Source organism: Heterocephalus glaber, unplaced genomic scaffold, assembly GCF_053883595.1.
Source record: "Heterocephalus glaber isolate CG9 unplaced genomic scaffold, H.glaber_assembly_v1.0 deba00000122, whole genome shotgun sequence".
In the NCBI taxonomy this organism is placed as follows: Eukaryota; Metazoa; Chordata; class Mammalia; order Rodentia; family Bathyergidae; genus Heterocephalus; species Heterocephalus glaber.
The window spans coordinates 87,068,562-87,093,110 of NW_028258138.1; the positions used below are offsets into that span (position 1 = coordinate 87,068,562).

Consider the following 24,549-nt stretch of genomic DNA (forward strand, 5'->3'; position numbering starts at 1 on the left):
CTGATTAGCTGTCACCAGAAGCAGTAAAGCTTTTATTACCTGCTGATTAGACTAAAGACAATCATTCATATTGGCCCCTTAGCTTTCTAACTACCCTTTCTATCTTCCAATCTACAGCTCTCCATATGCTTTAAAGTTGTAGCTTGCTTGCTTGCTCCATCCACATCCCATGGCTTGGTGAATACTCCCTTGGTTTAGGCCAAACTGAGTCTAGTAACTCCATCTCCCTCTTTCCCTCTGGGAAAAGTTGCTTCCCTTATCTGTGATCAGAGCACCCACACTCAATCCACGTCTCCATCCTCCTGGTCTCACGGTCCAACTTGTATGTAGCTAAGTCCTTTCTTTGACTCTTGAGGCAGAAATCTCAAGATATACCTTCTCACAAACAGCATCCCTGGTGGGCCCAGCAATGAGTTCCCTCCGAATTGCCTATGACATTTATTTGGGCAGTCAATCATTTACTGTGTTATATAGTATGCTAACCTGCTTGGGCTGCCATACCAATATATCACAGATGATGTGGTTTAATCAATAGAAATTGATTTCTTACACTTCTGGAGGCTAGAAGTCCAAAATCAACCTTGTGGCCAATTCAGTTCCTAGTAAGGCCTTTCTTGGTGTACAGATGTCCGCCTCATCATTGTCCACTTGCATGATCTCTCCTTGATGTCTGTGTGTGTGTGTGTGTGTGTGTGTGTGTGTGTGTGTGTGTAGGGATAGAGAGTGACAGAGAGACAGAGGTATGGGGGGGAAAGAGAGAGTGAGGAGGGAAGAGGGAGAATACCTTTCTGTAAAGCCACCAGTTCTATTGGATTAGGATTCCACATTTATGACCTCATCTGATCTTAATTAGCTTCCAAAATCCCTATTAAAATATACAGTCACATGCAAGGCCAGGGTTTCAACATTGGAAAGTGTTGGACTATGTTTTTTTTTTTTTGAGTGTAGGACTCAACTCAGTCTACAATCTGCATAGTCAAACCTCCCAGTTCAACCAACAACACAGCAAACTTATTCAGAAAAAATGTATCTGCACTGAACCTGTACAGACTTTTATCATTATTCCTTAAACAATAGTCTAACAATTATTTCCATACATTTATATTGTACTCAGTATTACATAAACCTCAACATGAATGAAAATGTACAGGAGGATTTTATGTAGCGTTTCTATCCAAATGCTGTGCTGTTTTACACCAGAGACTTCAGCATCTGTGGAGCTTGGTGTCTGGGAGGGTCTGGGGCCTCCCAAATACTGAGTGATGACTGTTAGCACGTTACTGGGTTGTGCTCCTAAATATCTTATGTTCTCAGCTAGATTTGAATTTCTACACTTTATTCTTGTTTCTTCTTATGTTTTTATATTTTATAAATTCACTTATTTTTGTGGTACTGAGGACTGAATCTAGGGCCTCCACATTGAGCTAAATCCCAATGCCATTTTAAATTTTTAAATTTTGAGACAGCATCTCACTAAGTCACGCAGGCCGGGCTGCAGGCCATGATCCTTCTGTCTTAGGATCTCAGAATGTAGGGATCACAGGTGTGGACACCACTCCTGGCTCCTCTTTGTTCAGCATTTCTCTTCTCCCCAGTAGTTGGGCATCTAATCACAGCTATGTGATGAAAGAATTGCACTGGGTCACTTCTCTTTGCATGAGTCATGTCTCACTGTCCCTTTCTACTTTGCTGTCTCTCATTTTCCTGTTTTGTTTCAGGTTTAGGTTACATATTTAATACTCAGTTTAGTTTAATAAATGACTACCATTAAGAATTATGTAGTAAATCCCATCTAAAACTTTGTTTCCCCTTGGGGGTGAACATAGTTTCCATACATTCTTTTCTCTGTCTTTCATTGGCCAGTGACAAATAAATCCCAGATATTCCTTTCTTCAGTGCCCTTCTTCTCTCTTGTCCGGAGTTTTTATATTTTTAAAGATGTTAAAAAGTGATGAAGGAGAAGAGAAAGTCAACTTTTAACTTAACTATGAGCAGGACTTAAAAAAAAAAGAAAACTGTAAAATGACTCTTGTCTGAGTATGAATTTTCTTTTAATACATTAATATAGTTTTTAAGACATTTCTATCCTGTAGTCCATCAAATCATAGCCCACAGTCAGACTCTAACCCATAAATTATTTACAGCTATGGTCTGTCTGGTGAAAGTCTAAGTTAGGATTTTAATGTGTGGTTAGATAGTGTTGTGCTACACCAGAGAAGATAATTTAGGAGTAGCATGGAAGTTCATCTAACACTTAATTGCCAAGAGGAATGACAGTATGAATTATTGAATAACTAAATTTATGCTATTTTAAATTAATCCACTTTTATTTTTTTCTATTCTTACTGTACCAAGTTTCTAAGTTGATCCATCTGCAAAGCTGAATCATTTAAATAAAAACATAGTCAAAGTGACTACCATTTCCTTGTGAGTTTTTCAAATAAAGCAATGGAAAAATGTTTTGGCTTCAGAAATAATATCTAGGATTTTGTGTAACTTCTTTTGGTATGTAGTACCCAAAGTTTCTAGTACATAAGAGTAAGAAATAACCTGATGTTGAGAAATTGAAGTTTTACTTCCTATTTTCATGCCAACTCAAAGTGAACCTTCCCACCCGCATTGCCTACTTTCCCAGTGGCACCTCTAACTTCCCTTTTCATTTGCATTTCACGCCCTAAAACACAGACATAAACAAGTCCTTCAGAGTTAATCAAGAGCAATGGCTTAAAGAACTCTGACCAATACATAGTCAGGTTACATATGAGTGCATACACTACATGGGAATTTTTTGTTGAATAATTTTTACTGTTTTCATGCTGCCATGCTAGAGATTATCTATGGAAATTATTTTCTTGGCAAAAATAGAAAAACAGTATGTCACAGAATTGATGTGAGTTAAAAGCACATGAATCAGTGTCAGACAAACCTGGCTCTGAGATTTGTCTTGGTCACACATTAGGTATTTGGCCAGGGGAAATTTTGCTTTAAACTTTTAAGCTGTGATGTTAGTGTAAAAAGCATAATAAGGAAATACCTACCTGCTATCTTTGTTTTGATAATTTAAATCTGATAATGTAAGTAGTGCAGTCCTGGCACATATTAAATGTTTGATGCCAGTTGTCTTTTCTACATAGATTGGCACCAAATATGTTTTCTCCAAGTCAAGTATACAAATCTTTTTCTGTAACATGCTATTTAAAATAATCAGTATCTACATGGATGTTAACATGTGCAAAAATATCAAGCTATTATCAAGGAACATTCTGATCCTTCTATGATGAAATGAACATCATTTTCTAAAAAAATTATTTAAAGTTTTAATTGTTAGCTAATGTTCTTTTTTTCATTAAGTTTGGTACATTTTAGGTATACAATATGATGATATTCATCAGTGGGAATTTGTATCTTTACATGATGTATCTTGGTTCTCATTGTTCCCCCATTCTCCTGCCCTCCCTTCAACCCCTCTACCCCACCCCATTTACAAATATTTTGTTTCCATTTTTTCCTTTTCTCATAATTTTTCCTTTCCTTTCTTTCTTTTCCCCTACTCCTCCCACATCCTCTTCCCCTTTAGACTTTTTCTTCCTGTTTCACAAAGCTAATATTCTTTCTTCAGATAGCTGAAAAACCTAAGTTGGTGAAAGCCATCTACAGTAATATTTTGAACTGTTTTATCACATTTCAGAGTAATAAGCTCCTTCTCTAAAAGAGAATTATATCCAGCTTGGCTCAGTAGTATAATAAATTCCAAATGAATGGTGTCCAAATGGAGATTTTTACCTTATTGTATGTCATGGGCTATTACTGTGGCCACCTGTGTGGAATGTCACTTCTACTTAGTACCACTCCTCCTTAATAACAAACAACTGCTTTTCAAAGAAGAGGCAGAGAAAGACTTATTTTCCTTTCCATTTTCTAGGCAACTCAAAATTTTACAATGATAAGAAGTTGTGAATGATGCTCACTCATCCATCGTGTCCATTATAATATACACTCAGTGAGTCCCGAGGAAATGAGCGCCTTTCTCCAGCAATGGTGAGGCTGCTGCGACCATTGAGCACTAACCCCTCAGGCCCCAGGAGCGTGGACCCTACACTCAGGCTGGGCAGAGTCCTCTGGATCAGGGCTACGTAGTGAGCTGCCACAGGGTCAGCAGGAACCTCTCCCTGTGGCTGTGGCGGCCAAGGAAGAGCCTCAGACGCACAGAGAGCCCTGTCCCTGCCTGGAGTCAAGAAATCCACTGCTGGATAGGGTCCTCTGCGCCTATTGCCTTGACAGTGTCTGAAGAAACCGCTGCTGTCAGCACAGTAACCGGAAGTCTCTGGAAGTGGAGCTGTGAACAGGCCCCAGACCAAGGTCTCTACGGCTCTGCCCCAAAGATCTGGCAAGAGGCTGAGGGCCAAGGTCTGGTGGGTTTCCCCTGGAGAACTAGATGGCAGATGGGGCTGGTGAGAAAAGCGGCCAGGAAGTTTCTCACAGAGCTCCCTGCATGCTCCGGGCTGCACCCTCTCCCTCGGCGCTGGGTCGTTCAGCTCCATCAGTGTGAGGAAAGGGAAACTCCCCATGCTCACCAAGTTCCTTCAACACCCAGTTGCTCCAGTGCCATTTTTAAATAGCAAGATGCCACCCATGAGCCCAGACCACAGGTTTAGTTTTAAAGTTAGCTTCTCTGGTCTCTAAGCTATTCCAAAGTTTCAACATCCTTTCGGCTTAATAAACATTCACCAAAGGGCGTGTTAGAAACGGATCTGTGCAGAACACCACGAAAGACACAGAGCTGAAGAAGGTGCGCCCTTGTCTCCCCTCTGGGAACTCAGAAACTCAGGAGAAATTAAATAAAGAAAATCAGGATTCAATGAAACCATATAAAAATAACTTGTGAATTATCAACTGGCCTCGTATTTGAGCTTCATGAATGTCCAACAGTGACAGTTTCCTTACTGAGCCACTTACTTAAGATATGTGTTAGATACTCGACCCCATAATCTGTTTTATATTTGCCATTATATACTCGTTAGGGAGATGAAATAAAATCTAATTTCTGTTTGCAGCGGAAAGGAGAACAAAGCCCTGGAACTAAATTGAGACTAGAAGAGAATCAGTGTAGCTTATGGCATGAAGGGCCACTTTCTGCCTCCTAAGGCCAACTGTAAACTCCTGCTTGTGTCATCGGGCTCTGGGAATGACCTTTCTATCAGTTTGTTAAGCATCATGCTGGCCTCCACATTGTGATATAGTCAGATATCTAGAGCACCATCTAATAAAAATGCATTTGATTGATAATTGAGCATTTGTTGGAATTAAACATGATTGATGAAATGTAAGCAAAAAGAAAGGTCCTGGTGAGTCAGAAATATTGCTGAAGTTATAAACTTTGCTAACCTGATAACAGATTGCTTGTTTGAATAAATGGGAGGCAGAAGGGAGATTCTCAAGGACATTCATTAAAGTTCATCTCATGAATCACTGAGTAAAACCTAAAAACTGCTTCACCATTTGTATATTAAAATTGAAAATTGACCACTGAGAATTGAGATGATTATATTTCTAATGGTTTCTGAGGAAATTCAAGTGGAAAATAAGAATCTGCAAAGCTCACGGTAAAATGTTAGGTAAGTGGAGATGGTTTCAGTGTGAGGAGAGGTCAGTACCACCCAGGGTCCCTCCCTTGAGTGGCCCTTTCTCCACATCCACCCCAAGAGTTAACTGAACCCTATTTCTGCCAAGCCATGCTTAGGAATAAATAAACATTTGCAATTAATCAAGTAAGTATGAGGTTGCTTGGCAAGAGATTCTATGGGGTAACCATTTCCAGAAATAATTTGAAATGGATTTATTAAAAATCACAAATAATCCCGGATACATTGTAGGACTATCAATAATGAAATAACAAACATTTTACTTGAGCTCTTGGAAAACTGCATTCTTTCCTTTCCAGGATGTTTCAAGAGCTCCTCAAAATTCAACTTTACAATGAAATTCTGTGACTAGAATCTCGGGAGTTGAGATAGCCTGTTGGGAAATCCCCACATCCCATCTGCGGGGCCCTAGGTATGTTATTGAACCTTTAACTGTGATATGTCAACCTGAGCAGATTAAGAAATGCCTAGATTGTAGTGAAGCTCTGTTCTGGGTGAGTCTGGGGGTGACTGGCTTGTAGGCCTGCGCATTGAGGGAAGGAGACCTACCTTGGTGTTGGGTGATACCAATCCATAGGCTTGTATCCTGGGTACAATAAAAAGGAAAGAAGAAGGAAATGTTTCCATTCTGAAGAGCTCTGACCTTGAGTAGGGTTGTCTTCTGCGGCCATTGCCTTTGGACATTGCTGTCCAGGTCTCAGAATGCTTCATCCTTCTAATGGATTCTAGCACCGACCTCTGTCCCCTGAGCTTCCCGGCCTTTGACTTTGGATGGATGCTGCATCTTTGATCCTTCTTGCTCTACAGCTTCTGTCTTCTTGGGCTGAGCAGTGGCTGGATCCTCTGGCTCCCCAGCATGTAGGTGGCCGTTGAGGGCACTTCCACACAGACCCTATAAGCTGAACTCATAAATCCTCTTGCATAATTACACATGGATATTCTATGAATCTGCTCCTCAAGAGAATCCTGTCTATATATGTTATAGGGTCACTGTATACCTCAGTTTGCTCTTCTGTGTAAAAGTAGGTAAAAGTTGTGCAAATTGAGGATTTAAAGTCATAATGTGTGTCTAGAATTTCCATTGCATTTGACTTTAAAAACCCACAGAAAATGTAAACATATATATGTAATACCTAGAATTGACTTGCTTACCTCCCTTTATAGATCTCTGCATTTATCTAACATCCTAGTTATGGTGAATTAAGATCAATATCCTTCTATGTGGTAAGGCTCAAAATCTTAAACACAATAGACTCAAGGAGATATTCTATCTTTTTCAGACCCTTATTCACCCCAGCCTGATAGGATAAGTTGCTAACTTTTGGCATTTCCTCCATCTGCTGTGTCTCCTGAATATCGCATATTATTTCTCCTCTAGGCATTGAAATATCCTGAAAAAGATTCTTCTCTATTCTCACTCTTATCTTTCCTCTACAAAACTTCTGGAAGAGACTTCCTAGTGCTTTGTTTCCAGAGTGATAAATACTTATAATAATAATCTGAATATGATTATTAGCTCATCATTAATTTTACAAATATTGGTTGATCCTATAATTGTTATACTCCAGGCAGTGTTATAATCTCTAAGAATAAGATAGATGCAAATAAAATAGATAAGGTTTTGTTCCCAAGGAGCTTAAATTAGGAGGAGCATGACAATCATAAAAAAGCACACTAACATGACTTGGTAGAGTTCAACAAAATAATAAATGTCACAGTACACTTTATTAGCATCATTAATCATTTTTAAATGCCTAAACATTGCCAAGCACAATAGATATTTCATATATATTACCTACAAACTTTATACAATCCTTCAAATTAGGCATGAGTCCCATGATGTAAATGCGATAACTACTTTTCCCAGAGTTTCACTAACTTTCTGTGCATCATGCAATTGTTGGGGATGACTGAGTGGTGAGTTCTAACATTTCCATGTTAGATTCACTACAAGGGCTTATCAAAAATGCCATTCATTGTCATTCATTCCCCTCAAAGTCCTCTCCTTTTCTTGGATACACTTATCCCATTGTTCTTGTCACTTTCTGAAGCAGCTCTAGAGTCCTCTTTCCTGAGTGGCTTTTAAGATGTGACAAAGAAAAAAAGTATGGTGTAGACTGCTGCCGAGTGCCACCCAACAGAGCGGCAGTCTCTTGTAAAAACATTACAGTACCTTGATCCACCTTTTTCACTGGATCTGGCACCCTGAGACTTTGGTTGTTCTCCAAAGTCAAAGTGACCACAAACGGTAAATGTTCTTAATTGATTCAGGAGGACACAAGGCAGTCAGGACAGCACAAGTAAAGACTCTAACAAAAGAGGACTCCAGAACTGCTTCAGAAAGTGACAAGAACAATGAGATAAATGTCTTTTAAATGAGGGGAAATATTTTTGAGGGGTGATTAATGGGAGTATGTCTTTTACTGTAATATATTTTAAACATTCACCTTGTTATTTTGATCATACCTTTATGTGACCCTAAATCTATCTAATAACATAACCCAAGCAATTTTTATTGCATGGGACTTTTCTTCCATGGCTTAAAGATTGGCTTAATAGTTTGGTAAATATTAAGTAAAGCACCATCAGCCCACACTCAACCCTTTTTGTCTAACATGACTGCCTTCTTCAGTTTTCACACCCTACTTTCAGACCAGCAGGGATACTCATATACCACAGGCTGCAATGGTACCACTGCTTCTCTGAACAATACCACCTTAAATTTCATGAATTTAGAACCATCCTCTCTCTATGCCCACTTTATATCAAGATCCAGAAAGCTTTCTAGAACAGCCCACCATAATTATACTAACCCTTACATAGACCTCACATTTTTTGAATTTCCTTTTATTGGCGCATACTTTTATCTCTGTCCCACTTTGCGTGACGTATTTGTCATATGTATCATGATGCCTTGCATATTTTATAAGTTCAGAATATTGAATGGAAATTTGGGGGAGGGAACAAATTATCCCTTAATTTGCATAAGGATGTGGCTGTCAACCACCCACATTTGGATGAGGCTTTTAGTGAAATTTTTAGAATCTATAAAAGATTAGTCACTAGTATGGCTGAATTATAGCAAGTACAAAGAGATATATGAGTTTGATTTGGTTGGAGGAAAAGTGATAGAAAAATTACATGTGATTGTATGAGTTGTTAAAATGGCATGCCAGATAGCGGCTTGAGTCCAGTATTTTCGTTTTTCAATGTTTCTTACCCAGCATCACATTATTATGAGATTTTCAAAGACTTCCTTAACAAAGACTACCAATTCTTTGGGATTAATCTTTGCATACCCCCTGCAGATAATTCCAAAAATGCACAAGAATTGTTTCAATTGAAAGGATAATAAAGTGCACTTGGCTTTTTATAACCTTAGCGTACAGGCTGGTAGCCTCAAAAATTGTGGGGATTTTTAAAGAGCAGTCATTCCTGATGCCACGGGACAGGAAAGCCTTAGGTCAAAAACATCAGCTTTATAAAAAACATGCCTGAGGGAGGCCCAGATGTATTATCTAGAGGCCTTTCACCTCCTCCTCCAGCTCAGTGCCTGTCACAGCACCATCAATCCATTCCCAGCATTTTACTTAGCTATGAACTTCTTAGAGTGACAAGAGGGTGATTCATAATGTATATTAAGGCTTCCAGGAAGCCTTTTACTTTAAGCTGCAGGGTAAGTGAATCAGCCTTTTGCTTTCTCACAGGAACTACTTATCTTCAATCTTTCAATTAAAGGTCAAAAAATGAAAGAAGACACTCTGGTTGTCTATTATGGTGCTTTGCTCCCATTGTCAGAGACTCTGTTCTCTACATAGTAGTCTCTGCATCTGTTCAAGATTTGAGCTCCCCTCCCACCGTATTTCTGATTAAAAATGTGAGACATTTTCTCAAGAGGCCTGGAAATCTTGGTGAATTGCAAGAAAGAAAGAGAGAGAAAGAGAGAGAGAGAGGAAGGAAAGAAAGAAAGAAAGAAAGAGAGAGAGAGAGGAGAAAGGGAGAGAAGGAGGGAAAAATGGGGAAAGAAAAGAGAATTATAATCACTTTCAAAAGGGGAAAAAAATTATGAATGGTGTTTAAAGCCTTCACCAGAAGATATTAAAGGTGATATCTCGGTGTCTTAATTTGTTTTCATAGCTAAGTGAAAAGGAGGTCCAAGTCTATGAAATAACATCAGTAAGAGTTAAGTGCTTACAATGCGCTAGGCTTGACATGAATTAATGTATTTAATCTTTGTAGTAGAAACCTTAAGAGATAGCTCCCCTGCCCTATAGGCGACAACTCTGAATCACAGCAAATTGCCCAAGACCTGGGAAAGGACATGGCCTGGCCTTGACTCCATGAGATCTGATTTTAGATCCCTGCTTTACCCCTGAGCAATACCATGGAGTAAGGCAGGAAATGGATAGGAAAACAGATGCCTAACATTCAGAGTGGGCTTGGAGTTTGAAAAGTGTCTGTGACTACTCAACCCTTATCTTGCTCTATCCATGCTGATGTAAGAGACTTCTATTAACACATTAAGCATAGGCCTTCAGAAACCCTTCAGGAAATATCAGATATATACCCTAATCCAAAATCAATTTATAGTCATTGAGTATCTTATGGCCTAGTCCACCTTCATTAAGTAATGTTAGATGAGTTTCATTTTATTTTTTCATAAAATAGTACTGTTAGATGAATGTATGAAATGAGTGTTTATTTAACTAACTTCTGTTATACCCCTTCATGTGTAAATCACTGTGCTTAGTGCTTCAACATGTATTATTCTATTAAACTACAAAATGTCCCCCACTCTGTTATGAAATGAGTTTATTGTAGTGTAACAGATTTAGTAACTTGTTCTAGGCCAGCAGACATAAAGGAAGTGTTATTAAGAGACAACCTTGGGCCGGGGATTTAGCTCAGTGGTTTCGGCACCTGCTGCAGAAGTACAAGGACCCAAGTTCGATCCCCAGTACCAAAAAAAAAAAAAAAAGAGACAACCTTCCCAAATGGAAGCATAAAGTTTAACAAAGATTCACTAATGGATTATATTAAGACACTTGTGCCTGAAGGGAGGATATAGAACTGAGGTATTTTATGTATTTCAAACATTTCTATTTCTAGGAGCTATTAGCTTCCTAGATTCATGAGCTCCAGCTTCTTATCAAATGAAAGTTTTAAGAATGTTTGGGGGAGTACAATTTTCCACCATCCCAATTCAATTTAAATATATTTAGAAATTATTATATTTGCTTTCTATGAATCTTAGGAATCCTAGGTTTCCTAACAAACACTAAAATGTTAAAAAATAAAGACAAAAATCTAGAACTAGAAAGAGAGGGAATAGTGGGATTTGAACTTCTATGGTTTTACTTTCAGAGAAGATATGCCACATATCACCAGGAATCCAATTAAAGAAAATGGACCAAATTCTCCCAGCAAAATTCCCTGTTGTGATTGGGACCTCAAAGAGATAAATATGACTTCTGTATCGAGGGCTTCTTTATTGATGAATTCCGCTGACATCGTTATGACTATTACATTGATAGTGCAGGGTGCTGAGATCAAACATTTCTCTACCTGATTATTTCACTCACAAGCTGCTATAAGAAAGCAATCACTTTATTTGGTGAATTGTAAAGCAAAAGCCATTTTCTGACTTTGCCTTCCTAGAATAAAACTCAATGAGCTGAGGCATCCTCAAAAGTAGCCCTGGGCAATAGCTGGCTTGTGCCTAGCTATATAGAAAAACATTTGTCAGAATAAAGTTATGATCTGATCAATGGTTCTATGGTCAAAATATCAATAGAAAGATAGTGACTTGGGCAGAGGGAAAACAATGACCTTTAGGTTTCTCGACACATCTGCGACACCACACGGAAGCTGAAACAGGGACTTCAGTTGACATTCATTTCTCCAGAGGAAATAAATTGCCAGAGTTTAGTGTCACTATCCATGAAACTTTTTATATTGTTCTAATTCATAATACTGAGGCAGAACTAAGAAGTTGCACAAATCCAGAAAGCATCATTACAGTAGAATATTCTGAAAATAGTCCCTTCTGTAATTATACAATTCTTTTTTTGTTAAAGGACAAAACGTTCTTTTCAATGAACAAAAATAAACTAGTAGGATAAATGAAACCAATTAGCATACATCTTAAACTATTTTTTAAACAATAGGATAGATATTTTGGGTGATTGTTTGAATTTCCCACTACTTTCTGATGGCCTTCTGTCAGTCTCTTATAGCCGGAAGCTTTGAATAAGGAAGACATATTATGAAGGTGGGAGTCAGGCAGCTGCTGAGGGTAAGTTTTGTCTGTATCATCAAATTGGTCTCATACTGTGATTCTGTATGTATTTCCCTAATAAGGAGAGATACTGAGCATCTTTTCATGTGCTTATGGGCCATTTGGATACATTCTTTGGAGAAATATGCATTCAAATCCTCGGTCAATTTAAAAATTGGGGCTTTTGTCTTTTTATTGATTTCTCTTTTCTGGTTCAATCTAATTAAAGCTTGTCAATTTCATTGATCTTCTTAAAGAACTAAATTTTGTATTCTTCTCTTGTTTTCCTGTTCTCTATTTTATTAATTTTGACTCCTGTGTTTTTTTATTTCCTTTTTTTCTGTTAGATTTTTCTTGTTTCTTAATGTGAGAATTCAGGTTATGGACTTAAAATCCATCTTCTTTTTTAACTTAAGTGTTAGTAACTATAAATTCTTCTCTGCTCATTGCTTTAGCTGCATTCCATAAGTGTTGGTGTACTATGTTTTTCTTTTTATCTACCTCAAAGTATTTTCTGATTGCCACTTTGTTTTTGTTTTTTACCATTGGACATTTAGAATGAAGTTAATTAATTTGGATAAATTTGTGAATTCCCCAAATTTCCTTTAGGTATCAATATCTAGTTTCATTCCACTGTTACCAGAGAATGTGATTTTATAATTTCAATTTTTTTTTATTTAATGAGGATTGTTTATAGACAAAAATATCTTCTCTCCTGTAGAATATTCTTTATACTCCAGAAAAATATGTATTCTGCTCTTTGCGAGCTGGATCTTCTATAATTATTATTTATCATTATTAAATGCCATTATTTTTCTCTGGCAATAAGGTCTGTCCTAAAGTCTATCTTTTTCTAAGATGAGCATAGGGACTCCATGCTTGATTTTTTTTTTTTTCTATTAGTATAGCCACTCTAGCCCTAGCTCTCTTGGTAATTGTTTTCATGGTATATATTTTCTCACACTTTTACCTTTTTATTTTTATTCATTAAGTTTATTGGTACATTTTAGGTGTACAATATGATGACATTCATCAGTGGGATCTTGTACCTGTACATGATGTATCTTGGTTCTTATATTTTCCCCATTCCTTGCACTCCCTTCACCCCCTCCACCCTTCCCTATTTACAAAGACTGTTTCTGTTTTTTCCTTTTCTCATATTTTTTCATTTCCCTTCTTTCCTTTCCCCTCCCATTTCCCCTTCCCCTTCAGCCCTTTTCTTCCTATTTCACATCATCTATTATACATTTTGATCCTCATTTACGCTTTCAGTTTCTCACACCAGAGAAACTATTCGGAATCACACTTTTACATTTTAACCTATTTGTGTCTTTGAATCTGAAATGTATTTTTTGCCTATAACACAGGATTGGATAAAGACTTCTAAAAATGGAACATAGAAAATATTTACATTGAATACAGCTACTGAAGAAGTTGCATTTACATCTGCCATCTTAAATTTTATTTCTATGTCTTTTTTTTACTGATTTTTGGTGATACAGTGAACTGAACCAAGGGCCATGAATATAAAGCAAATGTTCTACTAAACTACATCTAGTACTTTCTGTTTCAGTTTGGAAACAATGTCTCCCTAAGCTTCCTAGGCTGTCCTCAACCTTGTGTTCCTCTTGCTTTGCCCTCCGAGGTACCATGGGTGGCAGACATGCACCACCGTGCCTGCTGTCTTCCTCCTTCTATTCGTTCATTGCTGTCTTCTTTTGTGCTTTTCAGATATTTTCTAGTGCTTTTGATTTCCTTGTGTGTGGTGTACATAGATATTTTCTCAGCAGTTGCCCTCTGGAATGACAATTAACATTAATTTAAAATAATTTAATTCAAATTAATATTAACTTTAAATCAATAGCATATATGGAGTCTTTCTCCAATGTAGCTTGTCCTTTGTGTTGTTATCCCATATGAATTATATATTTATACCTTATAAGCTTACCAACACAGCCTTATAATTAATCTTCATGAAGTCCTTTAAATAAGAAGAAATTTTAAGCAAAAATATATTTATTATGTCTATTATATTTGCATGTGTGTTTCCCTTTTCCGATGCTCTTTTCTTCATGTTGATTTCTGGGACTGTCTAGACTGTCTATTGTACTTTCATGTTAGTGTGAAGGATGTTTTTGTTTCCTTTTTTCTTTGGTACTACTTTTTAAAGGGAAAATCTGCTAGTTATGATTTCTTGCAAATTTCTTTTAACTGGAAATGTCTCTATTTTCCTTTCAATTTTGAAGTTTAATTTTGCTGAATGCAGAATTGTTGGGTATAATCCTTTCTTCTCTCAAATCTTTGATTATGTAGCTCTTTGTTTTTGAGAACCATGATTTTTCATGAGAAGTCACCTGTCAATTTTATTGAGGATTACTTGTACAAAAGTTATTTTTAAGTACTATTTCCTAGGTAATGTGTTTTTCTTTCAACAATTTAATAATTATATGTCTGGCTGCATTATTCTTTGAATTTTTCACTCTCAATCTTCATTGAGGTTTTTGGATGTATTTGTATTGTTGTTTATCAAATGTGGGTAGATTTTAACCACCCTTTTTCTGTTTTTTCAGTTAACTTATCCTCATGTTTACCAAATCTTTATTCTACCAGGTCAAAATATCTATTAAATCTCTATAGTAAATTTTCATTCCTTTTTTACTTTTCAACTATTGACTTTGACTATTTTTCTTTTTGCATTTTTTCTCAATACTGATATTTACATCATTCTCATACTATCTTCAATTCTTACTCATATTTCTCCTTAGTTTTTTGAACATATTTATAATATTTACTTTTGTATAATATTTAGCTTTAAGTCATTTTCTGTTATCAACAAAATAGAGACTCCTTAAGGTCATTTTCTATTGAGTATATTTTTTCCTGTGAAAGAGCCATATTTTTCTGCTTCTTAGTGATCTTGAGGTTTTTTTCTTCTGTTGAAAACAGGAAATTTTATGTATTATAATGTGACCATTCAGGAATTGGGTCCCATTACTCCTGGGGTTTTTGTTGTCATTATCTGTTTATTTAGTAACTTTCTTGGGTACATTATATAGAGTGTGCATTCTTTGTCATGTGAAAACATTAATAACTCTTCTCAGTTTACTTAAAGGTCAGATAATCATTAAGCAAATGGTTCCTATAAATTTCTTGGTTTCACAAATTTCCCACTCATTGTGTAGGGGCCGTGCACTTGTGCTGAGGCATGTCTTCAGTGCCCCAGCACCTTGTAACACTGTCTTACTCTTCACTTCCCATTTGCTCAAGAGCTCACAGGACAAATAGAGGTAAGGTAGATTCACTGCTGAATTTGACAAGAACTGTAGGGGAGATCTAGCATCAATACTTTTCAAACTCTTTAATGAAATTTAAAGGGAATGGGTATGCTCAAACTCATTCCTGAAAATTAAAATACCGTGATCCAAAGCCAGACAAAGACTGAAGTACAATAGAGAACTACAGGCCAATCTCTTTAATGAGCACAGACACAAAATTCCTTAACCAGATACTGGCAAGCAGAAAGCAAAAAATCATTGAAAGATGACACATCATGACCAAATAGCTTTCATTCCAGAGATAAAATGATAGTTCAACACTCACAAATCAATAAATGAAATATATCCAATAAATACAAGCAAGGACAAAAATCATCTTAAATGATCATTTTAATAGCCCCAGAAAAAGCCTTTGACAAAATCCAACACACATTCATGATTATAAACCCCTGAGGAAAACAGATACAGAAGGACTTTACCTCAATCTGATTAAAGCCATTTAGGATAAACCTAATGTGAACAACATACTAAATGAGCAAAAGCTGAAATTGTTCCATCTAAAATCAGAAACAAATGAGGATATCCACTGTTACCACTCTTGTTCATTATAGTACTTGAAACATTAGCCAGAAAAGTCAGGCAAGAAAAAGAAATAAAAGGGATATATATATATATATATATATATATATATATATATATATATATGAAAGGAAAAAGTTAAATTTTCATTATTTGCAGATGATCCTCTACCTAGAAGACCCAAAAAATTCCACCAAAAGACTTAGAATTAATAACCAAATCCAACAATATGGCAGGATATAAAATCCACACACAAAAATCCCATAGCACTTCTGTACACCAATAATGAATTTACCAAGAAAGAAATTTAAAAAACAATACCACTCACAATGGAATAAAAAATGAAATACTTAGGAATTAACCTAACCAAGGAAGTGAAAGACCTCTGCAATGAAAACTACAGTACTACCAAAAGGAGATTGGTGAGGACATCAAAAAATGGCAAGGTACCCCTGGATTCCGGATAAACAAAACCAATATTGTGAAATTGGCCATATTTCCAAAACTGATATTTGGACTTAATACATTCCCAATCAAAATCCAAACAGAATCATAGAAATCAATCCTGAAATATATATGGAAATAGAAGACTAGAATAGCAAAAGGGGTCCTGGGTAACAAGAACAAAGCAGGAGGCATCATCATCCCAATTTTAAGTTATATTATAAAGCTACAGTGATAAAAGGGCATGGTACTTGAACAAAACCAGATATTCAGATCAGGGGAACAGAACAGAAGATGTAACAGCAAATCCAGACACATTCCTCTCTTTAAACTCTACCAAAGAAGCCAAACACATATGGCAAAAGATGGCCTCTTTAGCAGATTCTGGGAAAGGTGGCTACACACATGCAGAAAATTAGATATGGACTCAGATCTCTTACAGTGTAAAAATCAAAATAGACCAAGGATCTATGTATTAAAACAGAAACTCTTAATCTGCTGGAAGATAAATTCAGTAAAACTCTTAAAGACACAAGTGTAAGCAAGGACTTTCTGAACAGATCTCCAATTGCATAAGAAATAACAGGAATCAACTAATGAGGTCTTCTCAAATTAAAAGGTTCTGATCAGGGCCGGGGATTTAGCTAAGTGGTTTCACGGTCTGCTGCTCAAGCACAAGGACCAGAGGTCAATCCCCGGTACCAAAGAAAAAAAAAAAGCTTCTGAGCAGCAAAGGAAACAACTAACACAGAAAAGATTCAACCTAAAGAATGAGAAAAAAATTGCCAACTACACCTCAGACAGAGGACTAATATCTAGAATACATAAAGAACTTGAAAAAATCAGACCCACCCTAACAAACGACTCCATCAAAACATGGGCCACTGAAATGAGAAATGAGTAGAGCCTTCTCAGGAGAAAAACAACAAGTAGCCAATAAATATATGAAAAAGTGCCCAATATTACTAGTTATTAGAGAAATGGAAATTAAAACAACTCTAAGTTTCCATCTTAGCCCAGAAAGAATGGCCATCATCAAGAAGTCAAGTAAAAAAAAATGATAGGGAAGCTGGTGAGAAAAAAAGAAAACCTTCTCTGTTGTCGGTGGGAACGTAAACTTGTACAACCACTATGGAAATCAGTGCAGAGATTCCTAAAGGCACAAATTCCATTCAACTGAGCTGTTCTCCTTCTAGGTATCTTCCTGAAAAAGTGAAAGACACTGTATTACAGTGTGATGCGTACATACCCACATTTATAACATCGCAACTCATAATGGGTAAATATTGGAAGTGGTCCAAGTATCAATCAAGAGATGCATGGATAAAGAATATATGACATTTATACACAAGGCAATTCAATTCTGCATAGATAATGATAAATTTGAGTCATTTGTAAGGAAATGACTGCCCCTTGAGACCACAATGTTGAGTGGAATAAATCAGACACACAAACTTAAATATTCTATGGTTCTTCTAAATGAGAAATCCGAAGTACAAATAAAGAGCAAAACAATTTATATAACAGGATACAAGGAAATAGATCTTTTGCTAAAGGGAAGGGGTCCAAAAGTTGGTGAGGATGTAGGTAAGGGAGAGGAAGGCTTGAAAAAATAATTAAGATGTGTTATGTACATGTATCAACTCCCCAACAAGAATGTAGCCGTTGTATACTGCAAACATATGCTTCTAAGAAAAAAATGATATTAGGGCCTTTCCGGGCCTTCCTGAACATCTTACATCTCTACTTTTGCATGTGGTCTCCCAGATTCCCAGTAATATTTCAAAATTTCCAAGCTCCCTATAGATGCCTCAATCTGATAATTTTATTTTGTCAGTCTTTTGTTTGTTCCTACTTGTTTTTCCTCTCAAGTAAGCTGAACTGCAAAACAATGGCTGCTGTGTTTTTGGCATAGCACCTGGCCATAAAGCTTTCTCCCTCAGTGTACCCTTCCTCCAGCTAAATAAAGAGGAACCCTGGGCAAGGATTTTCCAGAGGACTTGTAGACAGTCAGTGGTAAACATTTCCATTGCTCTTGTCCTCCCAGGGTGGCCTGCTGTTGACACCACAGCTGCAGTGGTTGTGAGTTGGTTCTCAGGGTTACTGGAGAGCTAGACAAAAGGGGATGGGACTATGACAATTTAAAACAGTTTAAAAAATTGGTGTTGCTCTGATTTAGCCATTTTCTTGAATATATTCTCCTTAAATTTTCAGGCATTTGATTAATTCGAGAATTCTGCAATACGGATTTTTAAAAATTTTTCTCAGTGTTCTTATGTCTATTGAGGAGCAGCTATTCAGAGTCCTTAATTTGTCACTCTGTGTGTGCTTTTTTGAAATTTAATTCTTAATTCCATATATATATATATATATATATATATATATATATATCTCAGTAGTATTTGCATTCTATGTAAAATCTTCACCCCCATGCCCTCAAAATTTCCATTATTAGCTGCAACAACCTTCCTTCTTGGCTAGTGCATGACAAGAACTTCCTAATCAAACTCTCTTTGTATACTCTCTTTATATGGAGATCTATTCTGCCCTCATTGTAAATTAACCACATAAATTAATCACCTGGTGCAGAGAACAAGCCTGACTAGGAACCCGAAGTGCTAGTCAGGTAGCACATATCATGAGTGTTCTGAAAGGACAGCTTATCTTCTAGTGATAGGATAACAATGAACAGTAATTTCGGCTACCGAGATTGTTCTGAAATAGCTGGCTCCTGTTGCCAATTTTGAAAACTAAACATTTTTTCTTGGCATATATTGACCTCCATCATCTGTGCCTTCTCTAATCTTATTGGTTTTTAATTTCCCGAGGGGAAGCCTCAATGGTGGAACAGGTCTGCACAGTGATGCTCACATCTCCCTTGCTACACCCTTCTTCCCTCCTTTGGTCCATGCCATTTTGCAGGCCTTGATTGTCCTTCGTTTTCTCTGTTTAGTCACCTATAGGGTTGCCTCAGCTCTGTGCAATTTCAGAGCCCCTGCAGCCTTTCCTGACTGCTGCAACCCAAGGCACAATGCCAAGTCCTCCAGCAGGACTCAGTGTCACCCTGACTGGCTGACTGTCATGGGCTCGGTGTCTCCATAGGCGACTCAACTTTGCCCACTCAGGTTCTCACACTCAAGCTAGATCTAAATCTCCATGTAATAGATTGAAAAGTTGATTTTTGAACCTCTTGTAATCTTGGTACTTAAGGTAGAAACCTAAAAGAAGTATTCAGTGAATTTCTAGGTAATATATCATGAACTTACATGATTACGTTCTTCCTTTTGGTGTAGGTTTTATTTTTAAAAGCCAGGTTCTCAAAATTACCAGTGAATTAAATTAGCTATCCATCAACTTCATCTGATTTGAAATTGTACCTAAGGCCCCTGTGAAACCTTTCTAGAATATATCACACTGTCTCTCAGTGGCAAGAAAAGGGTCACTGTCCCTTCCTGTTGGCTGGTTTGTTTTTGTTTTTGTTTTTTGGCTGGTTTGTTTTTAATATGTGGATGACATTATGTACCTTCCATGAAGATACAATGACCAAAAGGGATTTTTCATGTTAAAATGACTTGAGAGCTATAAAAAGCTCCATAAACATTAGTCATGCTATTAAAGGAATGAACTAAAAAAAAATGTAGATAACATGAACACTTTGTGCATTTATTGAAAAAACAATATAAATGCTTTACAAATTTTTCTTTTAGAGTATCATTTCACTTTATGTGGAGGTTTGGGCAGAATGTTTTTTTAAAAAGCATCAATAGCTGAGGAAGTGTTTTCAGATGATGAAGAATAGTGTAGGCGACATGAAGCACTGAAAGCAGGTACATCATATTCTCCCACAGAGAGACATTGCAGGTGTCGATCAGGAACCACGTTCCAACCGTCACTGAAAACTTTATAGGCTCTTCAAGCCACAGATTCAAAAGAGCCTTCCTCATTGTAGCCCTCCTACAAAGGACACTGGGTAGATTTGGTCCATTATTTCATTTCTTTTTATCTGTGTCCCTGGTGCTGGACTCCATTTCCACACTCCTTTGCTGTTAACTCTCACCATGGGAGAGAGTTTTGAGTAGTGAAATGCAGGTAGAAATTATGTTCTTCAGTTTAAGGCCAGGCCATTAAAACCTCTTGACATATCCATGCTCTCTCTCTCTCTCTCTCTCTCTCTCTCTTTTTTCTCTCCCCACCCCCATCATCTGTTGGCTAAATAGTGACTCCAAAAAATAACTGGGCTTTGAAAATGACCACTGAAGTTAGCCTTGGAGGACCTCTGGTTGACTCATGGAGTCATGTAATACTGTATGTTTTGTGAAAACAAACCAAAATTACAAGGCTGTCCTAAGGATTCTGAGAGGCTCCACTGTAATGAAACCTATTTATTTTTAGCCCACTTGTACCCAAAGTCATCAGTCCTTAAATATTTTGAGATTGTAAGGAGAGGTAATAACATTTGCTCACAGTGGGTGGGACACAGTTTCTAAAGTTCCATGTCTAGAGCTGATAGCTCTGAGCTCATTCTCTGCTTTGCAAGGCATGCTGGGAAAGGCCGGGGGTTAGGAGCCAGTGTAGGACAGAGGCTTGGTCCTAGCTGCGCTGACTTCCACTCCAACCTGAGTACTTCCATGTGTTAGCATTCAACAAGGCAAGCAAAAGGGAGGAAAAGAGAAAAGCAAAGTGCTCCATTTAACATTTTTAGATATTGGGCTGGGGATTTAGCTCAGTGGTTCTGGCGCCCGCCTGCCTTGCAAGTGCAAGGACCTGAGTTCAATCCCCGGTACCAAAAAAAAAAAAAAAGATTCCTCTAATTTGTCGAGAGGAGTTCTTAAATAACATTTTTAGATATCGAGCTTTTCTTTGAGTCAGAATTCTTAAATTTGAAAAGAACTGACACTGGCATGCATATTATTTATCCCTTTTGATTTTTACCTTTCATTTTTACAGTTTTGGAGGGTAATATAAATTTATACACTATAAGGTCACACTTTATAAGAGCACATTTAAATATTTTCAAATAAATTTATAGTTACACAAACGTTACCATAGTCCAGTTTGAGAATACTTCCATTACCCTAGAATGCTTCATTGGCCCACCTGAAGGCAGCCCTTACTTCCACCAAAGATCTCAGCATTCTCTGTCAACAGCTTTGCTTTTTGTGGAGTTCTGACATAAATAGATTCCTACAATATGTAGACTATTGCATTTGCCTTCTTTTACTTAGCATAAGTTTTTAAGATTCATCAATACTGTAGCATGTATCAATAGTTTGTTACTTCATATTCAGAAATAATACACTTTCGCATAATTAATTATATTACATTTTGTTTACCCTTTCACCTGTTAATGGAGATTTAAATTATGCTCAGTGTTTTACTCTTGCAAGAAGTCATTCTATAAGTATCATACCCAGGTCTTGCATGTACCTATGCTAATATTTCTCTTGGTTAGGTGGGTGAGAGTAGCATTTCTGACTCATACATTCACAAAATACTTTCCAAAGTAGATTTCTCATTTTATATTCACAGCAGCAAGGCAAGAGCACAATTCTCCATATTCTCATCAACAATTGCTACTTTCTGTCTTTTTTGTTACAGTCATCCTTGTGGGAGGATGATGAGATCTCAGTGGGGTTTTAATTTATGATTACCTAAACACTAACAATGATGCTCATCTTTTAATTGTTACCTGTCTGTAGATCGTCTTTGGTGAAATGTCTGTTCACATGTTTGGATCTTTTCAAAAAGTAGTCTCTTTGTCTTATAGGTAAGTTGTAGGAGTTTTTGACACAATTTGAATGTAGCCCTGATATATATTTTCTCTGACCTTGTACTAGCCCTTTTACTTTTGTGAGTGTAGTAGTTTGGAGTATGAAGCTCTTAAAATTTAAATTTTGATGAAGTTCCATTTACCATTTTTTATTTTATGAATTACAATATTTCAGAATTCTTTAGTTAACTCACAGTCATGACAGTTTTCTTCTAAGTTATCATCTAGAAAATTTATAACTTTTTAGATCTTACTTTTATTTTGAGTTCATTTTGAGTAGGATAATTGTCTCATTCATATGTTTAGTGACAATATCCAATTGTCCTAGTTCACTTTTGAAAATACTGTTTTTCTCCATTGAATTTTTTTTTGAAACTTGGTCAGAAATAACTGATCTTTCCCTCTATTTCTGAGTTTGATTTCCATGCCAGTCTCCTTTTGCAGACTGTTGCACCAATATTTTCTCTTGATCACTGGGGAATGTAATGAAATTCCACCAACTTTGTTCTTCATTTTAAAAGTTGTTTTAGTCATTTCAGTTCCTTTAAATTTACAAGTACCTTTTAAGATAAGCTTTTAAATATTTGAAAATAAAAAGCTATTGTAATTTTGATAGGGGTTACATAGAATTGTGTAGATTTACTTTGGGACAACTCTAATAATAAAGACACTTTCAATGAAATATCTTGATTTATTTGACTATCCCTAAATTATTAATGTTTTGTAGTTTTCCACATACATATCTTCTGTTAAATTTTTTTCTAAGATACTAAAATTCTGCTTTGAATGTAATTGTTTCTCTAATTCTATATTTCAATTGTTCATTGATTGTATTTAGAAATAACAAAAAGTTTGAATTCTGAAAAAGTGCTGAACTCAATCATTATTTTAAATTTTTTGGACTTTTACTAGTACATGTTTCCAGCACACAATGATTATATTCACTTTAGGAACTGGTACATGTGCATAACATATTTCAATTCTTTTGGCCCCTTTCCCTCTATCCTTTTTTATTTTTCCAGAATAAAATTCATTTATTTATCTTATTTTAAATTTTGCATATGTGTGTGTGTGCCTATGTTCACAAATCCTGTAAGATATGCAAAATTTCAATTTTTACAATCTGTTTTAAATTTTTGAAGTGTCAAGAATAAACATGCTAATTTTATTCCCATAACATGAGACCATAAAGTCCTTCAACATGAAGAAGAAGGTAAGCTGTAGGTTTCTCATAGGTCCCCACAGTATTTTGAGGATGTTTATTTTTATTCCTATTTTTTTTGAGATTTTAAAATCATGAATAGTAATTGTATTTTGTTTAATGAATATTCTGTTGCAAATATGGTATTTGTTTATATAATTTGTAAGTTGCATTGCTTGAGTTTAAATATCAAACTAACCTCACATTCTGGTGTAACTTTCATTAGGTCTTGTTTGAAAATCTATTTTCTGTGTTGCTAGATTTGATTTGGTATACTTTGGTTAAATATTTTTATTATGTTCATGAAAGATGAAGTTTATTTTCTTGTTCTTTGGTTTTGATATCATGGCAATACTGACCATTTAGAATGAATAAGGTAGAAAATATTGCTGCCGTCTCTATTTTCTGAGATTTTGTGAGGGATTGGTAACCTTTATCCTTTAAATAAATGATAGATTTCACAAGATAAGTTGCCTAGACCTGGACTTTTATTTATGGGGAGAATTTTAATCACAAATTCTATTTCCTTACTAGCTATAGATTTATTCAGAGCTCCTATCTTCTATTTTAGCAATTATGTCTTTCTAGAAATGTGTCTATTTCATCAATGTTGTCTAATTTTTTGGCATACAGTTATACTATGTATTTTTGTATAATCATTTTTGTTTGCAATCCCTCTTCTTCATTACTGAGTGTGGCAATTTATAACTTGCCTCTCTATTCCTCTTGTTTGTCATTTCTGTTCATATTTGAAGAATTATTTTTTAGATTCATTAAAACCACTTTTTTCTTCTTCCCTACTTCGTTGATTTCTGCTTTAATCTTTATTATTTAGTTCCTTTTGCTTAATTTTGGTCATATGTCTATTATATATTAGTTTGTAGTGGTGAAACCATAGATGTTAATTTGACACCCTGTTACCATAATCATTGAAAGAAATGAATTTCTCTTACTGCTTTAGTTGCAACCCACAAATTATGTTTTAGTTTTATTCTTATTCTATTCAGAATTTTTTTTTCATTATTCATCTGATTTCCTGTTTTACTCATGGATTCCTTAGAAATGTGTTATCCAATTTCCAAATATTTGTAGTAAATACAATAAAATTAACATTTATTATCTTTCTTATTTTATTGTGTTATAAAATTTCACTATGTTTATATTTATTCAGACTAATTTTTCAACTTAGTATATTCTTCACCATTGACTATAATCCATATACACTATGTTGGAAGTTATGTTATATAAAATTGGTCAAGCTAGCTCAGACTTTTTCAATTTTCTATAGTATCAGGATTAAATGTCCTGTTAATGATTAAGAGTGGAATGTTGAAGTATCTTACTATATTTTTAAACTATCT

The 24,549-nt window shown here is 36.0% G+C and overlaps 2 long non-coding RNA genes across 2 annotated transcripts in view; one reads left to right on the forward strand and one right to left on the reverse strand.

The window, feature by feature from the left end:
* The window catches only part of LOC101725189 (uncharacterized), a 67,747-nt gene that overhangs the window by 38,421 nt on the left and 4,777 nt on the right, over positions 1–24,549 (reverse strand). The gene's annotated exons all lie outside the window — the stretch shown is intronic.
* Positions 1–24,549, forward strand: part of LOC147830561 (uncharacterized) — a 43,844-nt gene that overhangs the window by 16,126 nt on the left and 3,169 nt on the right. Inside the window, exons 2-3 of the long non-coding RNA XR_015439101.1 lie at positions 5,942–6,054; positions 11,869–11,937. This is a non-coding gene — a long non-coding RNA (uncharacterized LOC147830561). The remainder of the gene's footprint in view (positions 1–5,941; positions 6,055–11,868; positions 11,938–24,549) is intronic.